The sequence below is a fragment of the Rattus rattus genome, chromosome 5 (assembly GCF_011064425.1).
Source record: "Rattus rattus isolate New Zealand chromosome 5, Rrattus_CSIRO_v1, whole genome shotgun sequence".
Taxonomy (NCBI): Eukaryota; Metazoa; Chordata; class Mammalia; order Rodentia; family Muridae; genus Rattus; species Rattus rattus.
This window is the reverse complement of record NC_046158.1, coordinates 27671134-27694859: the sequence shown is the minus strand read 5'-3', so window position 1 is coordinate 27694859 and position 23726 is coordinate 27671134.

The following is a 23726-nucleotide window of genomic DNA, read 5'->3' as shown; positions in this document are numbered from 1 at the left end:
TTTTCTCTCAGGGGCAGGGGGGAGCAGCTGAGTTTTTTGGTTTTTTGTTTTGTTTTCTTTTTTTCACCTTCAGCTCTAAAACATTCCAGTCATTCCCTCCTTCAGTTGATGGGAGTTCTGCCTGCCTCAACTAATGAACCCTCGTCAGCAACTTGCTTCTTTCTCCACCTGCAAAAGTTTAGAGGGAAAAGAAACCACACACACACACACACACACACACACACACACACACACACACACACACACACAGAGGAAAGAGAAACATCAACCACCCAGAGTTTTAATTGTTGCCTGGAAAGCAACACCCTTCCGCAGCTCATTAGAACTGATTTCCATAATTACTCACTGATTGAAACGGGGACTCTAGCCTGATAACAACATTTCCATATTAATATTAAGCAAGGATGACGAATGCAACCTGGGACCCACGATCAGGATGGGAAAGGCTGGACTTCCTGGGAACTAAAGCCATAGCCCATGGAGTAAATCTGCCACTTTTCTCTCCAGTAGTGTTTCCACTTGCTAAGCAGCATGCACGCAGTAATCTTATTCCCCCCCCCATGTCACTCACAAGGAGAAAGTGTGGGTTGTCACCAGTCCACAGCACAGCCACAACCGCCTCAGACCAGGTCCCTCGCTGCCTCCTACTTCCATCCCTGTGACCCTGCCGCCTTGTCTACTGCTAGCTTTTGCTGGTCTCATTCTGTGCTTCCTCTGCCTCTCTTCGGTCTCTCCATCTCGGTATGTCTCCGCAGTCACTGCTATCTCTATCTCTAACCCCTTCAGTCAGTCTCACACCTCAGGGTAACACATTCCCTTCACTAATGAGACAACAACATCTCTTGCTCCGGACTCTGCAGACATTACTTTCCCCCCTCTCCAATCCCTTCAACAGCAAACAGGAGTAACTGGCCTACGAAGGGGAAACATTTTTTGTTTTTCAAGCCATGTGGGTTACAAAGCACTAAGTAAGCATTACTGTTTCACCAAGCTCCTACTTGGAAGAAGAGAAAAGTTACGGGCAGGCAAGATGGCTCAGAGGATAAGCATACATAGCAGATGCCTAACGATCTTAGTTCGGTCCCTAGAATCCAAGTGATGGGAAAAGATACCACCTTCCACAAGTTACTGGCAGACCTCACTATATGCACCAGCGCTGTGGTGCTCATGTGAACACACCAGCAAGCACGCATGTCTGCCCACACATATGTTTTTAAAAAGTTAAACATGTACAATAGTTTTCACTGGAAATCAAATGGCTTCTGCTGGATTTATCTAGAACACAGTTCTATATTGGTCTGCTCTTTCCATGCCATGTATCCTTAAAATTCTTGCACATTACAAAAGCATCCAAGCTAAAAGAGTGATGGGACAATGCTTTCTTATCATATTGAGAGCAACTTTGGAATTCCCCTTGATAAGAGCCTCGTCCTGCGTAGAAAGCCTTTGAACATTTCGAACAATGCCACATCAACACAACATAGGAGGACTTACGCTCACACAACCAAGAAACAAGTTAAGGCGTTGACAGGAATTAGAAATGAAGGTGGAGAATGCAAATGAGATTCTATAGTTTCTTATTACAACTTGGAGTTTTATAAATGTTTGGTTTAAAATATAGAATCGGATCCATTTCATTTTTTTTTCTCCTTCACAAAGAAGATCCTGAGAGCTACTAATGTGCCTGAGATGAGCAGCCTCATGGAAAATACAGAATTATTTTATGTCCAGAACCCAATCCCCAAGTGATTAACTACAGGGCAGTGAGCCTCTTACAATCGCACGGGCCTGGGGGATGTGTCGGGGGTGGGGCTGTTGGGGGATTTTCCAAACAAGCCTTTGGATATTTGGTTTGGCAAATCTAATTAGGATCTTTATGGGCAAAAAAAAAAAAGTTTTCACAAAACAAGTCCCTAGTTTTCTAGAAGTTACAAGGTTTTAATCCATTTTTCCTTTGGGAACTAAAATTCCATTGTCAAAACTTCCTGTACGGTTATTTGACAAGGATACCTGCTGCCATGAAACACATTGAAAACCTGCTCCTTTATATACCATCTATCATGCCTATTCATTCTCACACAGGGACCAAAAATAATTAAATCAGCACCAAACATTAAAGAGATAATTATTTTCTTATTTCCTGGACAAAATTTTCTCATGCATTATACATGCTCATTTTATCCGTTATTACCCTAAGACATTATACCAACTCCACAATATCAAAAAGTAGCATTTGTCAGAAATAAAACTCTTTTGTCATTATAACTAGAAAGACAAGAGTTGTAAAGGAGTGTCAGAGTGATGGATAAGAATCACAGATGAAGAAACAGATACATTAGTGGACCAGCACAAGAGATGAAGTATACCAAAATAATTGAAAGTGACCATCATGAATTTAAAAAAAAAATTTTTTTTTCACAGATGAGAGGTGAAAAGGTAAATCAAAGTGTAGGTTCATAGTACACACAGGGAAGTTTCCAAAGAAAACAGAAAATTGCAAATTCTTGCGACAGCTCTGAGTAAGGAAGTAGACGTAGTAGTAGAATGGAGTAATAGTAAAATGGAGGGGATAAAAGTGCCCACCCCTGCCAGATAATAAACAGTCAGCCACGCAGAGCTCAGAGGCCAAATCTCAGGGGAAAGACCTGAATCTGAGTTCTAAAGAGACGGCGGGTGAGCTCTTACGGAGAGCGTGCAGATCATTAGAAAGCACCATGTGTGTCCAGAACAATGAACTAGTCTACACTCCCTTCCTTTTGGAATAGCGCTTCCGGTCTTAATGGGGATACGGTACAACACCTGACCGTGTATCTGAGGTCCCCTTAAACCACGGTCTAAGCTTTAGAACCCACAGACTTTACCTCCACATGTGTGGATCAGTCCAAGTTAAATCTGCAGGAATGGAGACCCTTGAGGCCTGATTCTACACCATGCACACATATCCTGCACTTCTTTGTTCTCCATCAAAGACCAAAAACCCCTGTCTGTATGTCCCAAGGACCGTTTCCCCTTTAACTGTTGTTTTGTTTTTCCAGCACCTTCCTCTATTTCCTGCCTTCCAGACATTTTTTTTTTCACTCTGCCTCTGGTACCTTACTCTAGATAGCAATGCTTACACATCCACAGTCTTCCCAGAATACTGTCTCTGACTGAAGACTTCAGTTGAGATCTGGCTCTCAGTCTCTCTCTCTCGAAGATACTGCATCTTCTCCTGATGGATGATTTCTTCCTCCCATCCTGAGATGCAGAGGACTAGTTTGTCTACGCTCGGCAGAACCCCCAAGGTAGCAATGGCTTTAGAGGGTAAGATGGTGGGGTCCTGTTTTTACTCTTTGAGAAGAAAGACTTCTGGTCAATTGGATCTACCACATCTACTAACACCCTACTGGCCAGAACTTAGTCATGAGACTACATGTCGATACAGGCGGCTTGTGAAATGGTTGACTCTGAAAGGCCGCATATTGACGTAAAAGTCATCTGTGTATTGCTAAGGACAACCCCACACAGGCAGGTAGCGCGTGATGTCTGCCTCACACACTCAGCCTCGAATCTAGTTGCTTCCGTTTACTCTCTGGGCCCTCTCAAAGCCTGTTATAATTTTCTTCTCTTTCAGTTTACACACATGGATAGTTTGCCTCCATGTATGTTTGTACACCATATGCATGCCTGCTGCCTTTAAAGGCTGGAAGAGCGTGTTGAGTCCCTTAGAACTAGAGAAACAGATTGTTGCAAACCACCAAATGAGTGTCAAGAGTTAAACACAGATTCTCTGGAAGAACAGCCTCTTAACCGCTGAACTACTTCTCCAAGGGGCCCCCTCGTTATCACCTTAGACAACTGTCACATTCATGTAGAAAGTCTACCTAATTAGCAAACACTAACACTCCGGTTGTTCCATTTCCTAAACCTCAAGGCTTTCTTCTCCATCCCAGATTTCCGTTCCCATCCACGTGCCAGACCCAGTCACACAGAGTCCTCCAGTTCCCTGCTGGTTCTTCCTCCCAGCTTTGCTGTTCCTGGTTCCCTCTCACTCTCCCTCCCCACTTGACCTAACCTGCAGACCGCAGCTCAGATAAACTGTCTGCAGCATCCCAGACTCTCATGGAACCACAACTCATCTTGTCGGCAAACCTCTATCCTAAAGCAGTCATTTCCCTAGAAACTGGCTTGCACCTGTCAGTCTCCGTCCTTGAGTGCCACGTTCTCCTCTCTTGGATCTTATTCATAGCCAGTAACGTCTGTGCGTTTAATTTGCAAAGTGGCACGGTGCGTCATAAATGCCCATTGATTTATGAACGGAATAATGGAAAGTAGCATAAATGAATTGGTGACAAGAAGAGCATCAACTCCACTCAATACGCCTCCATACGTTTGTGCATGTGGCCCTCTGAAAAACAAAGGGTGCCATTTATGATGAATAGCAGCCCCAGGAAAATCAGAGGCTCAGCTCAGGCTTTGACCACCAGGCTGTCCTGCTCAGAAGTGAAGACAACATAGTGGGAATGATTAAAAATACTAAAGTACCAAAGCTAGGGGTAACTGGTGAGAACATTTCAGAAGCAAGATCCAAATTCCAATAGACCAGAATAATGTCCAAATCCTTAAACTTTACGTATATTAATATACATTCTACACAATGTTAATACATCATCGTTTTAAAATATGTATGTACAACCTTTTAAATATTTTATGTAATCTCTAGATATATAAACATATTTATTGTGTACATATAATCATGGTGTTAAATATTTAATATATTATATATTACATATATATTTAATGTGTGTATTAATATATGTATGTATTTTTAAAAGACAAAGGTTAAGTCCTTCATCTCATTTAGGACCTTTACTTCAATTCTAAATTCCAACAGACACAACATAGAATAAGGTTTTATTCTACTGCAAAGCTCAAATCAAGAGTCCCCTAAAAGGTAATCCCACATCCACCTTAGTAGACATAAGACATGGAGAATGGAAAACTCCTTTATTGCACGTATAGCTACACTTTAGTGTATAAAATTTCAGCATTTGAAAGCATCAGTGACTGAGCATAGGAAATCCAATGGTGACTGTAAGTTACCATTGTTTAAATGTTCTGGTCCATTCAAAATACTCTGAAAATGTGTGGGTGCCCTACTACAAGTTAGAATCCCCTGAGTTGGAAGCCATACCTAAGAAATATCCTGAACGCCTTCACTGATATGGGGAGACACACCTCAGTGTTGGCAGCACCTTCTGGTAGCAGCCCAGGTGAAAGGGGTGTGGCGGCAGCCCACTATTCCCCTTTGGCAGCTGGTTTGCACCATCCCCTTCTGTGGCCTTCCCATTGGCCATAGAGCTGATGTAAATGCCTGCTGCTGATTCCTTCACTGATAGCAGAACCGGTCTTTCTGGGTTTCTATCACTGACTGAGGACCAGCATTCTTCCTGATTTTCTGTGCCAGGTTGGGACTGCTGAGGAACCCGGCGTGTGAATCAAGCAACCACAGAGTTGCGTGTGGGCCTCCCCAGGGTGAGAAAACCACTGCTAGGCTCTCAGCTACTCAGGGTTGTCAGTGCTTTAACGCAAGCTGATTCAGTAAGTTTTTCATGTATAAATGAATACAGAGATATAGAAACAGATGTGGATATTCATCCTATTGACTCTGTTCCCCTAGAGAACAAAATAAAATCATTAACAAAATTAACAAAGATGGTTCCCACTCGTAACATTCTATGATTTTGTCCATTCTTAAACCAAAAGAAGAAAAATCTAAAATAGAAAAGAAAGATGAAGAAATGTGTTATTTCGTGCAAACCAATTCATCATGTTAAGTTATTAAAGATATTGGAAATTATATCTAAACAAGTCTTTAAAATATCATTCCACATATCAAAATACAATATAATTGCGTCTAAGTCTACGTGATATTAATGTAAATGCATGGACTTGGTCTATGCATTTCAGAGAGTGATTCACACTTTTCTGACCTATAGAGTTTTAAAGGATGTCACCTACTTTTGCCTATATTCCTCACCTTGTGATGACACAATGTTCTCACCATACCAGAACAGTGGAACAATATACAAAAGGAACCGCCCAACTTCCCAACCCCATAGAGACAGCTAATTCACTGCAGGTTTTAAACTACAAATAGGTTGTCCCTGTCCCTATCACACACTCATAAGTGAATTTTGAGGAAAAAAAGTATCAAGATACAAGCACAAGTGGCCCATAGCTCCATCCCAGCTCAGCAAAGCAGATGCTTTAGTGCCGTGACGGTGTTCCAAATCTTCATACACGCAGCCTGCATAGTTCAGTTGTGTGAGCTTTCCACTGCTGGGATGTAACACCTGAGACAAGCCAGTGAAGGATTATTTTGGCTCACCATTTCAAAGGTTTTAGCCCACGTTACTTTAGGCCTGTGGAAGCATGGTACATCAGTAGGAGTCTGGTTTGTCTCATAGTACTAAGAAGCAAAAGCAGAAGATGGGTCTGGGTCTCCAGTAGCCACCTTAAGGGGATGCCCCAGTGACCTGATCCTCTTCCCTTAGTCCCACCTCCTAAGGTCCCACCACTTTCCAATGTTGACCCAGGCTGTTAACTAATCTTTTAACATGTAGGCCTTTGAGGGACCATTGAGATTCAAATTATAATATAAGTGATTTTGCTTTTTAATAGATTTTCAATAACGTTCCTTACTAGACCAGTTGATACCTTTAAGTAAATAGTTTTCGAAACTTGACAGGTTTGGAACAACCAGAACTGCACAGCAATTAGAGTCAATCAACAGCGACCAAAACAAAACAAAACAAAAATTCAGAAAGTTGCTAACAGATGAAAGAAGCTAGCTGTCTGAAACTTATTTCCTTTATTTATTCGAAGCGGACCCCTTCTATGCATGTTCTGCCATAAATACATAGATTGGGAACATCACTCAGGAAAACTATTAACACCAGCTTGAACTCTTTTATTTTCAAGATCATGGGTTGACATCAAACATAATAAAGGAAAGTATGGAAGAAAGCAATGCTAGATCAAAGAACTTAGCCATGAGTTAGAGGGAGGGTGGGCAAAGGCTCACTATGCACAGTCCCATCATCCCTCCAGAACCTGTAGAGACGACTTATCCCAGATCTTCTCACTGCACCCGGAAGCAACCTCATCAACCTCAATGTGGCATGCCAACCAGCCCCAACCAATTTGAAAGAGAATCCCAAGTCAAGCTTATAATAGATCTCTACACAACAGAAGGAGAACTAATTGCCTGGCATGTTCTCTTCCCTTTGTTTGCCATACTACATGCCTAATGGCTCTTGGTTTAGAAACAGCATTCATAAAATTTGGAGGATGTAAACAAAGGAACCTCTAAGATGCCAGTCCAATACAATACACGTCATGTGCATACATTTATCCTCTGGGCCTCACTCTGTCAGGTAGTATCGCTGGTTTCAAGGAGAGAAAACTGAGTCTTCAAAATAGTTCCTCAAAAGATGCCCAGACAATATTTGGGAGCTCTGTCCAGTCCTTGTTCCAGAAGCCATGTTCTTAGATGATATAATGAATGAGGTCCCTCATAAAATGACTTTTCTTCAATGAGAGAATTTTGTAAGCTTCTTTTGTCCTGGTGTTTCAACTCTAACACAGCGAATCACCACTTCCAGAATTCTCCAAGTTGTCAATGACTTCACACTGCAACCGCTAACCACCGTAACCATTGTAACCATAGCCTATGGTCCCAACATGAAGCCTGTAACATTCATTTAAAGTTTACAAAATATTTTTGTACATAATTAAGAGAATTTCTTCCCTTAGATTCCCTGGGAACCTGCAGACCACTCTGGCCAGCAAAACAGGTAGGCTAACAACATACTTTCATCTCTCCTCCTATTCCTCCAGGTCTACTCTCTCAGTCTTACCCCAGCTCTGCAATGGACTCTGTAGTGGAGTCCACTGCACTCTCTGCCCCCATTCCCACGGGACCAAGCAAATCCCGGTGGCTCACCCTGATTTCTCCCTCCTGGACACACTTACCCCTCCCTCAGCCCATCCTCATTCCTAGGTGTCAGCTCCCAATACCTAGAAACACATTTTACCTGGAAAGCCCAGGGGCCACACCTAGGGGGATCCCAGAAGAATTTCACACCAGCCACCACACTCATTTAAGAACCATATGGGAACAGAAACCTCGGAGCAAAACACCCTTCCAACGAAGACAAGACCAGATATCAGCACCTAAATTACAATCTTTTACAATCTTCCCAAACCCAGATGCCTAAATGCTAGTCTAGTGTAAAAACACAAGAACAGCCAGAACTATTCCTTCATTAAAGCCCAGAAAGCCTACCACAGCAGACCTTGAGTATTGTAACACAAGGATCTACAGAACCACAAACAAAGTGTAAAAGGAAATGAATAAAACAGTTCGAGACCTAGAAGTAGAAGAAGAATCAATAAAGAAAACCAAAACTGAGGGAATTCTGGAAATGAAAAATTTAGGAACTGACCAAAAGAATACAAGAGATGGAAGAGAAAATCTCAGGCACCAAAGACACAATAGAAGAAATGGATATCTCAGTCAAAAAAAAATCCTGCCATGGAACATCCAGGAAATCTGGGACACTATGAAAAAGATCAAATCTAAGAATAGTAGGAATAGAGAAAAGAGGAGAAACTCAGGTCAAAAGCACAGAAAATGCTTTCAACACAATCATAGAAGAAAATTTCCCTAACCTAATGAAGGAGGCCCCTGTCAACATACAAGAAACATACAAAACACCAAATAGATGGCACTAAAAAAAGAAGGTGCATATTAATCAAGACACTGAATATTCAGAGGAAAGATAAAATATTAGAAGCTGCATGGAAAAAAGACCTAGTAGCATATAAAGGCAGACCCAACTTCTCAATGGAGACTTTAAAAGCCACGCGGGCCTGAACAGATGATCTAAGGACTCTAAGAGACCACAGATGCCAGCCCAGACTACTATACCCAGCAAAACATTCCATGATAAAGCCAAATTTAAGCAATATCAGCCCTACAGAAAGCACCAGAAGCAAAACTTCAACCTAAGAGAGTTTTTTTAATAAACAGTGGAAATTGGAAATATGCTAGACATTAAAACAAGATTTCTGTTAATTCTCTTAGGAGTGATATTGTATAAAGGTGATCTAGAAAAAATGTTCCTATTCTTGAGGTGGTGGAATTCTCTAAATGAAATGAGAAAGGGAGAGGCAGATACAGAAACATGCAACTTTTCCTCAGCATCCAAGCTGGAAACACATGGGCTGCTCTCCTTTGAAGTGGCTGTTCTACATATTACTCTACTGTGCCTTCTATTCCCAGCAAGGACACTCTGCTCGGCACTCCTAGACTCCAGCCCAGGACCCTGGTGGGGACATTAGCTTTGTCATCTGACAGCAGGAACACCTGTCTCATGTTCCAGCACTCACTCTCGCTCTCCAGAGGGGACAGCAGTGCAGCCAGGCATTCAGGGAGAAGACTGTTCCATATCATGAATTCCTTATTTCCTGAGGGCAACAGGGTAGAAAGGGACGCTTGAATTATAGGTGCTCTCAGCTAGGTTCAGCTCACAAGCCTTTCCGTCCGCCTCACTACAAAGTGATCATTAACCACATAACACAGAAACCTGCCAAACCTGGGCCCTCCACTGGGACAAAATAGTAGCCATAATTTAAACCATAGCAAGCAGCACAGTCCTGGAGGTCTTACCGTTCGTCGGGCACCAAGTCTCTCATGAGTATCCTGATTCATGGATTCCCACGTGGGATTAGTCGTTATCAACCGTCACCATTAAGCACGATCAAGAAGTGAATGAACCTCTCATATAAAAGGCAAAAAAAAATAGTAACATAGAATTCATATTCAGAAGGCTAAGTCATCTTTGCATTTAAAGGCGGGAATTAGGGGAAGGAGGAGCACGTCTCCTAAAACCATTAATGCCAACCCCTCCTCCATCCGAGTTGCTGCAAGTCTCGGCATTCACGGTCATTTATCATGAGAAAGAATGTGCCTCAGTCACAGTCACAGCTAGCTTCCTGACACAGGCTCAGTCCGCACTGCAATCAAAGCCGGAGCAGCGAAGACCTGTGACCCCAGCCTGCCCGGGCTCCCAGGGTACTTCTAAGTGGCCTGGATGCCACTGCTCACACCTTTCTTCTCTAGAAAATTCCAAATACCCAACCAGGCATTCCCCTCAACATCACTGCCAACCCTGCTCCAAACATCCCACGGGCACAAAATCAAGATCCTTGGGAGACCTTCAAACATCACACCTTAGGAAACAGCAAGTAAACTGTATGAGCATGCATTGTTTGTCTGTCTGCTTGTTTGGGAGAAAAAAGGGGGAATGGAGATATTAGAATGTCTCCAAGTACACCATCAGGACACTGCAGGAAAACAGTATTTGTCATTGCTAAAGTAGGAAGGCTTCCTGGAATGTCCTACGAAAACAAGAAAAGATGGACTCTCACTGTAGGTGACAGCATGGATGAAACCTCACGCGCCAGGCACTAAAAGTACAGCCCAGGGCTCCGGGTGCCCTGCTCAGCTAGCTAGGCCAAAGCTCTGGTTCCGATCGTTAGCACTGGAGAAAAACAGAGAATTGTAAAGTATGTTTTTTCTTAATATGGGAGCTGGGATGATGGTCTAATTGGTGAGGTGCTTGATTTGTAAGCACAGGGCCTGAATTGAACCCGGCCCCTTGCTTACTGTTGGTCAGTAATAGTGGTTTGCTTGGGGCTTTAGTTTTTGTTTTCGTTTTTTTAAAAATGGGTGTTTTGTCTACATGTATGTGTGTGCACCACCACTCTCACTCAAATGCCAGGAACATAATTCCCACTTTGAATCCTAGTGCTAAGAAGCAGAGGTAGGTAGGATCTGTAGAACTCACTGACTAGGCAACCTATCCTATAGGTGAACTTCAGACTAGTCACACACACACACACACACACACACACACACACACACACACACAAATACACATGCATGCTCACATACACACAGACGCACATGAACACCCACACACACAGACATGCACACGTGCACGTTCACACAAATATATCTTCTAAAATAGGCAGACCAGGACAGTCAGGGCTACAGAGGCCCTGTCTCTAATATATCTAAAAATTAATATACTACGTATATAGGCACATAAAATTCTAATAGTGGAGAAGGCGGGTAACCAGGAAGGGTATGACAGAGGGATCATTGGTAAAGATGTATCTCTCAGTAGGAATACCTTTCTAGAAGTCCTGTTCGGGGAACGGTGTTCTTACAGGGTTTTCTGTGAGCATGATACACCTCAATAAAGGATTTAGAAAAAGTTGCGACTCCAGTCTAAAATATTGCACCCAGAGCTCTCTGAGCTAAGCTTGTACAGCAGCCCCAGCAATGGTGGTGTTACATAAAATCATCAACTTAAAGACACAGAAGAGCTCGAGGCGATTTGGAGGCAACATCTAAGTCTATACGTAAAGTGAAATTAGACACAGTCCCAGCAACAGCTGACGAATAGCTCTGCAGGCATTTGGAAGAATTGCTGGGGGAAGTAATTACAGAGGCCTTTGATCTTCTATTATGTCTATCTGGGATCTCAGGGGGAAAAAGCCAATAAACAAGAGAGGCCACCACAAAGCCACCTGTGGCTCCATCTGTTTACCGCCCAGGCCAGATGTAGCCACCTTGGTACACATCAGCTCAAACTGGGAAAGAAAGCATCACCACATAAACCAAGACTTCATACATGCGCACGTCTGTCTGCTCCTCTGTCACAGGCTGAATCTACCAGTTAGCATTTCCTACTTTATTAGATGTTTGGTTTGGTTTGCTCTTGGACTTTCTTGTTTCATAAATGTGTATGAGTATTTTGCCTGTATATATACTCCATGCCTGGTGCCTGTGTGACCGGAAGAGGATCTTCTAGAAATGGTGTTACAGAGGCTTACAAGTCATTATGTAGGTGCTGGGAAAACAGACCTGCGTCTTCTACAAGAACAGTAAGCACTCTCGACTGCTGGCTGCTCTCTCAGTCTCTCCAGCCCCTATAGGAGATTGCTGAAAGCAGGAAGGCACGACCTGTCTTCCCTCGCCTCCCTATGCTACTTCCTCACTGTTACTTGCACTGAATCTAATTGTCATGGACACACACACACACACACACACACACACACACACACACACACACTCCACCGAAATCCAAATGCTCAGTTCAAGCCTTGAGTTGCAGAAATCAGCCTTATTTGGAAAACAGATTCATCACGGATATAATTAGGTAAGATGAGCTCATTTTGGAGAAGGGTGGGTCTCATCCATCCGGCTGGAGTCCTCTTAAGAAGGGCACATTTGGGTACAGACATGCCCACAGGGAAAACATCAGAGGAAGATTGGGAGCTATTCTGTCACACACCAAGGAAGTACCAGAAGCCAGAGAAAGGGGAGCAGAGGGGACAGAGAGGCCCAGCCCTGACAACTAACGATTTTCAGTTTCACCTCACAAGTCAGTCAGACCATTTCTGCTGTGCACCCCTCCCCCAGCCCCTTGCCTCTCCTTGCCTCCTGCCCTCCACTCTTGGACCCTTCGCCATTAATATCATGGTGGTTCCATCATAGTCCCTGCTGGCAGGTGACCATCAAAGCTGTGCCATTCTTGCTCAAGAGACTAAGAAACAAGCACGGAGCAATACATAATCACCTGGAAAAGCAAACCACTGATGAGTATAGAATTCGGGAAGCAAGAGAGACTGTGCTGCAGAAAACTGTCAAAAGTAAAGCATAAAAGAAATGGCAGACTCCCCTCACCTGCAGACGCCCATATAAGTCTTCCATGTGGAGGGACTTAAGAGGCCGCCATTATAGCAAATGGTGGGAAGGTGCTTCCTAACCCGCTCAGGTCTAAGCAACACCATACAACATCCCCTGTGGGCTGATAATTCCCACTGTGGGAATGAATTAGTTTCCAAATACCTGGATCTGCCTTTTTAAAAAAAATGCAGTTACTGAAAAAGAGGCACGCAAGGTTGGGGAGGGTTGACTAGAAATGGCATTTTAATAAGTGATGAGACTTCAAGGGAGTATGGTAGTTCCCAACCATTTCTGAACACAGAGTGAATCTATATCGTCTTCCAAAAAATGTCGGTCCAGCAAAAGGCATACACTATGTAGTACACTTCGAATGCAGCCACAGAAAACAGAAAAAACAAAAACAATAAAAGAAACAAACAAACAAACAAAAACATGCTTTAGAAACCAATCAGTATTACTGTGGGTCTTAAGATTTGAACTCTGGTATACGCCCACTATGGCTCAAGTCCAAATCTCACTAAATGTCTGTAATATCTAGATTGGGTTAATAGTAGCTACAACTGTGTGGCTATAGTTAGATTCCACAAAATGCAAGTGCAATCATTTAAGACACTAATTGAATGTCCATACATGCTGGATACTGAAAGGTTGGCCAGTGGGGAACAAGCAGGGGTTATTCTCAGAGGCTCTACAGCTTAGCTCACGGACCACAGTTTAGAGGTGGCTAAACTGTGTGGCACATACCTGTCACCCCAGCACTGGGGAGGCGAAGGCTAAGCTGTGAATTCAAGGTCAGCCTGAACTCCATAGTCTCACCCTGGCTCTAAAGTCAGACAAACAGGTTAAACGCAAAGACAGTAGCATCCTAAATTTCCACTTATTCTCCCGAATTTTGAAATCAGCCACTCCTTTGTGACTTTGAGATCATCTTAACGAACTGTATAAAAAGGACAACCTCCCTCTGTGCTGTGTGGAAACCAAAATCCAGACTCCTCTGGAGAAAGCCAGGGTTTAATCCTCAAAAGGCCGAGTGACTGCTGCAGCGTTCTCATTACCCCCGCTGACAGCCCACTTCTCAAGCCAATGGTTTAGAGGAAGGGGTTACGCCCTCCAAATCCTCCCAGATGATGTGAGCAAAGCAGTCTATGAATATGGCAGGAAGCAAAACGACGATTCCACTGTGACCAGACACAGGGACCTCTGTCTGGGGCCTTGGCACCTTCCTGGAGCAGGTAATGTAATAGCAGTAACTACCTACCACTACCGGTGGGGTTGCCTCAGTCCAGGGACCCTCAGCTAGCTGTGGTGGGGCACTGTCACCTGACATCATTAGCTCACCAGATAAACTGCAATGTTGACTGTCATATTCCTCAAGTGAAATCTTCTGAGACTCCAACAGCCTCTTTCTAGGTCTGTCCTTCCGGGAGCAACATCAGGTCCAGCCTAAAGCCCCACCATCAGGACTTACTGTCATTACAAAACACCTGTTTTCTTGTTGACACAGTCACCTTCGGTCTATTGACAAATTGGAAGGACAGGTGCCAACCTTGACTAGATGACGTGAGAACTTGAGCGTTTACATTATTAGATTTGAAATCTGTCTATTAAAACAATGCCTGCCAAGAAAGAGCTCAAACACTGTGCTAATGGTATGTATCTTTCATTATGGCTTAAAATAGGACAACTAAGCCAGACATGGAGGCATGCACCAGAAGTCCTACTCTGCAAGAGGATCACTTGAGTTTATGATTAGCAGTTAAGGGTTGGGGGTTAGGGGTTAGGAGTTAGGAGTTAAGGGTTAGGGTTGGGGGTTGTCAGTATATAGCTGATGCTGGTCTCCATCTCTCAATCCTCCTGGCTTAGCCTCCATTTTGGAGTTCATGTACACTCCACCGCACCCAGGTCTGGAGTATTTTTTTAAGGAGTTTAAAATCATGGTTTGCTGGTTTCCATCCCCCCCACCCCCCACACACACACACACACACACACACACACACACACACACACACACACACACACACACACTACATCTCGTTACTTAATTCTATCACATGAACAGATTTAGGTCAACCATACAAGTGTAATTGCTTGTTCACTAGAGTGAAGTTCAATAAAATATACACACTAAAATACACTGTAAAAACATCATATGTGATTAAAAAGTGGCTGCTTCCACTTTTTTTTTTTAACTATCATCTGTTTATCGTTCTCTGTCAGGACCATCACTAAACCCTAAAGATGCAACAGGAACAGTCAAGGATTCAAGACAAATTTAGGAAATGAAGAGAAGGAGGAGGAAGAGGAAGAGGAGGAAGAAAAGGAGGAGAGGGAGGGAGGAGGGGGAGGAGGAGGAAGAGGAGGAGGGGAAGGGGAGGAGGAGGAGGAAGAGGAAGAGGAGAAGGGGAGGAAGGGAGGAGGAGGAGGAGGAGGAGGAAGAAGAAGAAGAGGAGGAGAGGAGAAGGGGAGGAAGGGAGGAGGAGGAGGAGGAGGAGGAGGAGGAGGAGGAGGAGAGTCCAAACTGAAAACCCAGATCCTAACATAGCGCACACCTATGACCACAGTATAAGGAGTCTGAGGTCAGCCTGAGCAGCTACAGACATGCCTCTTTGAAAAAGGAAATGAATAAAGTCCAGGCATAGTCATCCTATAGTGCCTGAGTTGTGGTTCTAATCAAGAAAGGATCACCAATTTGGGGCTTGAGAGAAGGAATGTGGGCAGCAAAGATCTCCTTCCAAAACAATCTTTCCCTCGCTTCCCTCCTGATAGACCTGTGCCTGGCCAGTTCCTACTCCCGAGGTCAGGCATAGCCTGTCTCATCCACTGCTTGTGGGAAGCACTGATCTCCAAGAGCCAGACTGAATTGCAAGCACTGTATGCTATCTAGGGACCTTATAACTTGTATGTATGATTTCAACAAATGATTGTCCAACTCACTCTGATTTATAAAATTAAGTCGTTAGATACCTCAGTATCTGAGGGGTATTGGCTCCTACACTCCCTCAGACATACACAAGCCACTAGGTGTCTAAGTCCCCCTTATATGGAGTGGAATCAATTCTGCAGTTAGCCGATAGTTAGCCTCATTCCTGTTTCCTCTGACTGAACCTAGGGCCTTGCACATACTGTACACTGAGAGTGTTCTAATGTGGGACTTGTAATACAGGCTCAACCTTTTTGTTGGTTTTTTTTTTTTATTTTAATACAGGATCCTGCACTAAATTGTTGAAGCTGGCCTTGGACTCACCTTGTATCCCAGATAAGCCTTGAACTTGCAATCTTCTGCCTCAGCTTCCAAGTTCCTGAGATCACAGACCCGAGCCCCTAAGTCTAGTTTCTCATGTTCTTTAAGTCACCTCTACATTATTTACACAACTCAATACCATGTCAGCGCTATGTAAACAGTCATTATGCTGCATTGTTTAGGGGACCATGACAAGAAAAGGGCTGTAGGTATACTATATAGGCCATTTTCCTCAAATATTCTCCAGTTAGTGGGAACTGTGGGTGTGGGATCCAGTGATGACACTGAAAAGAAAAGAAGGTTCCCTTGTCCCCTTACAACCACCATTACTGCCTGGACACAGCACGTCATGTGTTCACATGGGAACACAGGGTTACTAGTTCAGGTTACCTGAAGGAACCTCACCAAGTGGTGTAGGAGGGATGGGGGGATGGAGGGGTAGGGGAGATGGAGAGGACTATTCTCCTTTCTCAGCTTTTCAATATTGAATGATACAAGTACATCACCTATTCAGGAAGTGAATTGTATTTTAGCATTTTTAATCCATAGAAGATTCTGGAAGCTCAGTAAATGTTAACTCAAGTTCATCTACTTGTCAGGAACGTAAGCGATAGGTACAGGGAGACATCTTCCTTATATAAACTAGCTAAGGGAACACACGTTCCTGTAGCTGCTGCCTTCTAGAATAATATTGTTTCTACCGTAATGTTTCTTCAGTCCTATGATTCATCTCTGGGGCTAGGGGTTCAAAGAGCTTACACCAACTCGTGGTCAGGTGGAAGAGTCTCCATGTACACATTCTAGGTGAAGTTCCTATGGCTGGACGCAGGAAGAAAAACAGTAGGAGACCACGTGCCCATACGCTGCTCTATGACCCAGAGTCCAGCCTGGCTGTGCTGTAATTGCTTAGTCATGGACATGAAAGTTGGCATTTTAGATCTACACAGAAGGAATAGCAACAACAAATCTGAAATCAAAAGAGGGAGAGAGGGAGGAAGGGAAGGAGAGTGCGAAAGAGAGATCAGAGAGGTGACTTGACGGTTGACCACTAGTAAATATTAGCTCTCCTCTGACCTGAACCTGTGCTGACCCTGCCTCCGCTGCGCACTCACAGGTCCTCATACCTCATGTTCTTCTTCACATAGCTTAGTCATGACCCAGCTCCATGACTCTCTGAAAGCCCTCTCTCCATTTGCACTTCATTAATATCCTTCCTTAAGCCTTTAAACCTTATATGGTTTCTGATCATTTATCGGGCCATCATGGAGCCAACAGAACCCCGTGTGTTGAAGATGCCTCTTCCCAGACCCTTGATTTGCGTTGTCCTTCTGTATGTGCACTACTGTCCCTCTCATTGTCCCTCTTGTCCCTATCTTTGTTGGCCGGTGCCCATCCCTAAGAGGACCCACAACCTGGGTTTACAGGACAAGACCAGAGACAGGCTAATCCAGCCTCCAAGGAAGCTGCAAGCTGCCTCCTGCTGCCCAACAAGTTTTGACAAGAGCCAACATGCGTGTCGACAGAAGCAGAGCCCACCATGCCACTTCAGTGTACGAACCCATTGTTCACAGAGGTACAAAAGTGGTAGGTACATGGGCGCATGCTCTCTTACTGTTCTTCTCTGACCTAGAATGTGTACCTGGAGAGCAGGACAGTAGAGGCCTCAAAGCACACTTTGTGCCTCTTCCTAACTTGTGTCAGTCACAGGGCCTAAAGGGCTGTGAGAATGGTCCCCAAACCGACAACCCCTGGAACCTGCAGCCGTTCTTGAACAATAGAGCAGCTGGAACAAGTCAGATCCAGCATCCAGCCAATGGGGCTTCAGATCCAGACCCAGCAAGAATGCATACAGCACCACACAGAAAACTGAAAAAGAAACCCAGGGGCGCAGGCCAAGGATGACGGGCCTGCTTCCTCCCAGGCTTGAGCGAGTGTCTTACCAGGCTGGGTAGCCACCCCCATGCCTGTGCCCACATCGACAGTGGGTTGAGAACTGCCAGCGGACGGCAGAGGAGCTGCAAAGCACGGGGTAGGAAAAAAGTTACATCAAAGCTCCTCTTACTGCTGCCATTTCACTGTAAAGCCAAGGGCACGGTGCACGCGGAACCCCGAGGATGCTCCTCTGTTCTATCGGTCACTGCTTTCTAGCACCCTGGCCAATTCTTCAATCCTTGAACTAGGTACAGTGCCACCCCAGGGCATTGGCACTTGCTTTTCTCCTTCCCCACCACACTTCCTCCAGCCATCGTCCCCCAAACACCTCAGCCATTCCTACCAATTTACCATTGTAACCCCCAACCACTTCTTCAACCAGTTCCTCCATTTCTGGCTGTTTTCCTGGCATGTGTGGCACTGCCATTCCGTGTTTTCTACTTGTGTGTTTGTTTGTGGGGTCCTTCCCCAGAAGACATGTACTGGAAGCCTAGAACGGCCAAGAGACTGCATGAGGCAGAAGACGTTACAAGCAGGGCGTGCATTTGGCCAGGTTCCCTCTTGCCATCCCACCCTTGGAGCCGCCTCACTTCCTGACCAGTAGCAGACATGGAGACCTAACATTTTCCTCCTGGGTTCCAACTGCTTTGGTCTCCAGACTTCCGAGTGCTACTGTCTAGTCCACATGAAAGTGCGTACCAACTACTGTACCCACCTCACTGGACTGCTTAGACAATTAAATGAGATAATTCACCCTCAGAAGAACACTAGGCCAATGACTCAGCCCTTCTCTCATGCCGTGCCCGACAAATCACATCCCCTGCAATTATCTGGGATATATTATTGTACACTGCACATTCTGAATTGCTGCAGCTAGAAGGCAGGCAAACCCAGGACAGAGATCTCATCCTGTATTTTGGGAATCCCCAAATTTATTTACTACAGCATTTTTTTTTCTTGGTACATATTTATTCTTATTTGTCTATCTTCTTGGTGGTGATGGGGGTGGTGGTGGTAGAGATTGAACTTGGGCACGTAATACAGATTTTTAGTAATTGCTTGTCAATTCCTTGTTCCGAGACTGACCTGGTGTGCAAACACAGCAAAGCCTTAAAAATAGCATTTATAATAGGAGCCGTGCTACAGCACAAAGACCAAAGCCAAAATACCATAGGAAAGATCAAACAAATATTGACTCAAAGAATTTTCCCCAAGGCAACTGTTATAGTCTTATCTTGAATAGAATGTTTGCGCAGTTAATTAAGTATTACTGTGGACTCAGCAAGATCGCAGGCAGACCCTGCCAGGCTGGGCTTCCAAATCCCACCATCTTATCACTGTTTACAAAGCCCCACTCCTCCTAGCCCCTTCACCTAGCAGTGAGGCTAATGTTGGGTGTGGGTCTCAGCGATAAGTAAGTCAGACACCTTTTACGGGTGGGCAAAAGATAATGGAATCTCAGTACCAGGGGTTCCAGATGCCTATCCCCAGGCAAATAGGCTCTGCCGTTACCTCCCAGAAATCCACAGGCTACATCTGTTACCACCTGTCCACTTCCTGGAAACGTATGAAAGACTAGAAATGTATATACGGAGAGAACTGTTTCTGGCTTCACTGAACATATTTCCAAACCCCAAATCCAACTGAGAGCTCACTTCCTGTCGAGTCTAACAGGGAGGCCTGCCTGAAGACACTGCCTCAGAACTCACCTCAGATTCACAACCCAATCTGCATAGCGAATGGGCTGACCGACAGTTAATTCTGGGTGGGCGAAGACAAATGGAAGCCAACAAGTGTCACTCGTACTTTTTCTTCCCCTCCTTCTACACAGTGAGAGTTTAGGATGTTCTACACACTAGAGTCTGATTGGGAATGAAAATCTAAACTCTACCATGCCCCTAGGAACAGTACATTAGATATCCCCAAGTGTGAGCTAGAAAGTGGTCAACAAGACAATTAATATAACGTATGCTGTTTGACATTGATAATTCCAAGGCAAAGAGAGAAAGGGCAGGAAGTAAGTTGTAGAGTGTGGGAGCCCCACAAGGAAGGGCTGACATCACAGATGGCTAGCCACGGGCATGCTCAGTAAGAAGTCACTATTTGGGCCTGAAGGAAAGGGGCAAGAGCATTCCAGGCAGAAGAAATGTTTGGACCAAGGTCCTGCAGCAGACCACGGCTAGCAGGTTAGAACACAAAGGAGGCGTGGAGCCTAGTGGTCAGTGCCACCGATGAAAGGGGAGAGACTCGAGAAGAGCAGGAGGAAGATCATTACAGAGCCTTCCTACAAGGCATAGTCATTTCTCTCGGTCACGGAAAAGCCACCCATTTACAAATTGTCATTTATTCAAAACCCCAGTGGTTATTTTCCTAAGAATCTCTACACCCACACTTCAAAAGAGCAATTTGAGTTGGGGTGCGGGGGAACCTTTGGGGATTAAGAAAAAGTTATACATCAAGTTAACATGCTTGCCTGGGGGGTAAATCCTAAGCTTCTTTGAATACAAATGCAAACTGTTCATGCTTGGACTATAAATCTCCAGGGAGCTTCGAGCAGATGTGACAAAGCAGCCCAGCTATGCTCCATAGACAACCACACGCTCGGCAAGGCTGTCCAAAGATGGCGGCTTAGCCAGCAAGGACCGTAACCTGTAAACTGTAACCCACAGGACACTGGGATCTTGAAATTCGCTACGTTGGACATTTGTAAAAGCATAACAAGGCCTCGATCTCTTGGGTAAACTTCGGTCTGGCTCACGTAACATACAGGCTGTACATCCTCTCTCCCCAGGCAGCTTCTAAACAGCAGATGCTATCAGCCAAGATCTGCAGCACAGCCTGCACTGGGATGATCTCTTAAGATCTGTTATCCTCCGTCAGTTCTGATTAACTCGGTCTCGCAGTTGGCGTAAACAGTTTTCTATTAATGAACATGCCTAAATAACTCTAAGGTAGTGACTTAGTCATATCGAGTTTTCTATTAACGAACGTGCCTAAATAACTCTAAGGCAGTGACTTAGTCATATGACACTGTCACCAAGATAACAGGTGTGGACTGCAGGGCACGGCCTGGAGCTTGTGCAACAAGAAGATTATGTTATTAATGACTCATTAGCCACAGTCCTTTCCCGCAAAGCTTGCCCAAGGCCACTCCCACCATCTACCCACAAAATGGACAAATCTTTTTTGCTGGGTCACTCCCTCACACTCCTGGGAAGAAAAATAAAAGCCGAAAGCCAAAGCCATCCCAGAGGCTAAACTGATTTATAGAATAACCGCCTTAGGGAGAAAGAAGCACCTGAAACTTCAGCAAAGTTGGGAAGAAACACTGAGGACCGCCTTTGAGAAGAAATCATAAAATCCATGTGAGACAAGACAGAGTAGGAGAAAGTTATCATAGTTATTACTTAGGAGTTTTGGAAATGCGCTTTGAGTCTCTGTCAACGTTCTCTGAAAAACACAACCAGAATGAATGTTTGGCGATGCTTCCTGGTTGCCTCCGTTCTGAGCTGAGCCCTGAGCAGTCCAGAGCACTCCTCACTACGGCAAACACCCAGAGTTTAGCAGTCTGCTCTGCTGACAGAAGGATGCTCCTGGTTCCTCACTTGTCCTAACTCATCCTGCATTGTCTAGGGCGGTGATGTGTTCTACAGCCAGACTAGGTGAAGAGGCTGTGGGGAAAATCATAACAGACCTTTCTTCCCTGTCTCAAACATAAAAGTCAGTTATTCTGAAGAGGTTATAGGTCACACGTCAATTCCTCTCAAACTGACTCAAGAAGGTGGAGACATATGCAAAAAAAAATTTCTACTTTGCATTTTCCCGGTATAAACAAAGAAGCCCAAATAACAAAATTCCTCACAGTGGGATTCTATGATCATCTAGAATTTTCTGAGCAGTTGAGCCGAGGTTGTCTATGTGTACACACTCCCCCTTGCCATCCTAGGGTCTGCCCAACAGTGACTTTGAGGGAAGAGTGGCCACATCATGTTTCCTCCAAAAGCAAAAGTTGTCTATAGTCTAGGAAGTTTCTGGAGAAAACTGATTGATCTGAACACAAGCTATGCTCCACTGGTGAGTAGTCGATTAAAATCTTCAGTCATACATAGATGACAATGAAGCCATAAATCTAACCTACTCCAGACGTCAGTAGTTACAATGATTATACCCGAACTCTTTTTATACAAAGTAAACCAAGGTAGTAAAATGATGGTCTTTCAAGACAAAGAGTATCTGAAGAGATTTTCTGAATCCAAAGGAAAGCAAGAATGCCTATGAAAAGCTACACTGTAACATAAAAAAAACCCTAATGCCTAAATTAGCAAATCTCTATTCCAATTTTTTACACTTTTTTACTATTGCTTTACTTTTCTACAGTAACCCCACAGAATGCCTCCAGTCAGGAAAAAACACAGTTTTTCAAAACTATGGAGAGAAAAGAAGATGAACTTGTAGAATAATCTGACTGGAGTGAATTGTTTTGCTTTTCACTTTTGTGTGTTCTTGGGACTTTTATAATGAAAACAGGTTTTTAATGTATCATAAAAAACAAATTTGAAATGTTTTAACTATTGACATGGGATGGGCCTACGTTATTAAGGGCCATGGTCTATAATAAAAAGCAGGATCAGAATAAAGCTTTCACTGACAGCCAGCTATTCTGACCAGTTAACCACGCTGCAGCAGTAATTCCCAAGCTTAAACATGCTTAGGAAGCTGGAACGTGCATCAAGACGCAGATGATGCAGATCAAGAAGCAAGCTGTGGACCTGCACGTCTAAGCTCCCAGGTGGATCAGTGCTGCCAATCTACAGACTGTATCCCCTCTAGACAGGTTTGAGACGGTAAGACATTAAGTAGAGTCTTCGGGAAAGCACACGAGCACATTCCGCATAGGAACAAAACATACTCAAGCGCCCACCTTCTCTCAAAGTCCTAAAGCAGGAGTGTGGGTCATCTCTGTGCAGTCTATCAAGGGTGAGTAAACACTCAGATGTCCACAAACTCAGTACCTACAAAAGAGGACACGGGCAATCGTGAACGCCACAGGCAGATCACATGCTGCCTTACAGTGCTTGCACCCTGCAGGGGCCTCTGTGAACACTGAAGTGGCAGGGGCAGAGAGGACTATAACCAGTCAGGTCGGCCCCTGCACTTCATTCCCAACCTCACCCTGCCCAGGCACACTGAGATCCTTCAGGAGAAAGCAACACAAACCACAGTGGGAAACTCCAGAAAGCCTCTGAAAGCGGCCGAAATGCCCTTAGAAATTACCCAGGCCCACACCCAGGATAGTGAGCCGCCAAATACCTTGGGATGACCTAGGTGTTCTCCTTTAGCCTAAGGAAGAAGTAGAAAGCTGAGAGGCTTCCACATTCTACACAGTGAGACCTTCAAAGAGACACTAAGTTAATTAACCATTCAGAAGAGTACAGAGCATTCCCACCAGCCACCAGGTCCCCGAACACCACACCTGCCTTTTATTCCCAGCGCTGCCATATCCTGCCCGCGGTGAGCTAATTACACACAGTGGGAATTCAGGAGCTGCCGGTTCCAGTGTTTACCGGCTGTTAACTTGTTGTGTGACCTCAAAGACAGGTCTCTAGTGCCTTTACTTCCTCTGCAATAAAAGCAAGATAGGGGACTGGCAGGCTTGACAACAAAACAAAACAAACCAAAAAACAAAAACAAAACCAGAACAGCCTAATGCTATGTCATGCTAGCCTGGAGATGCCCCGGAATGGTAAT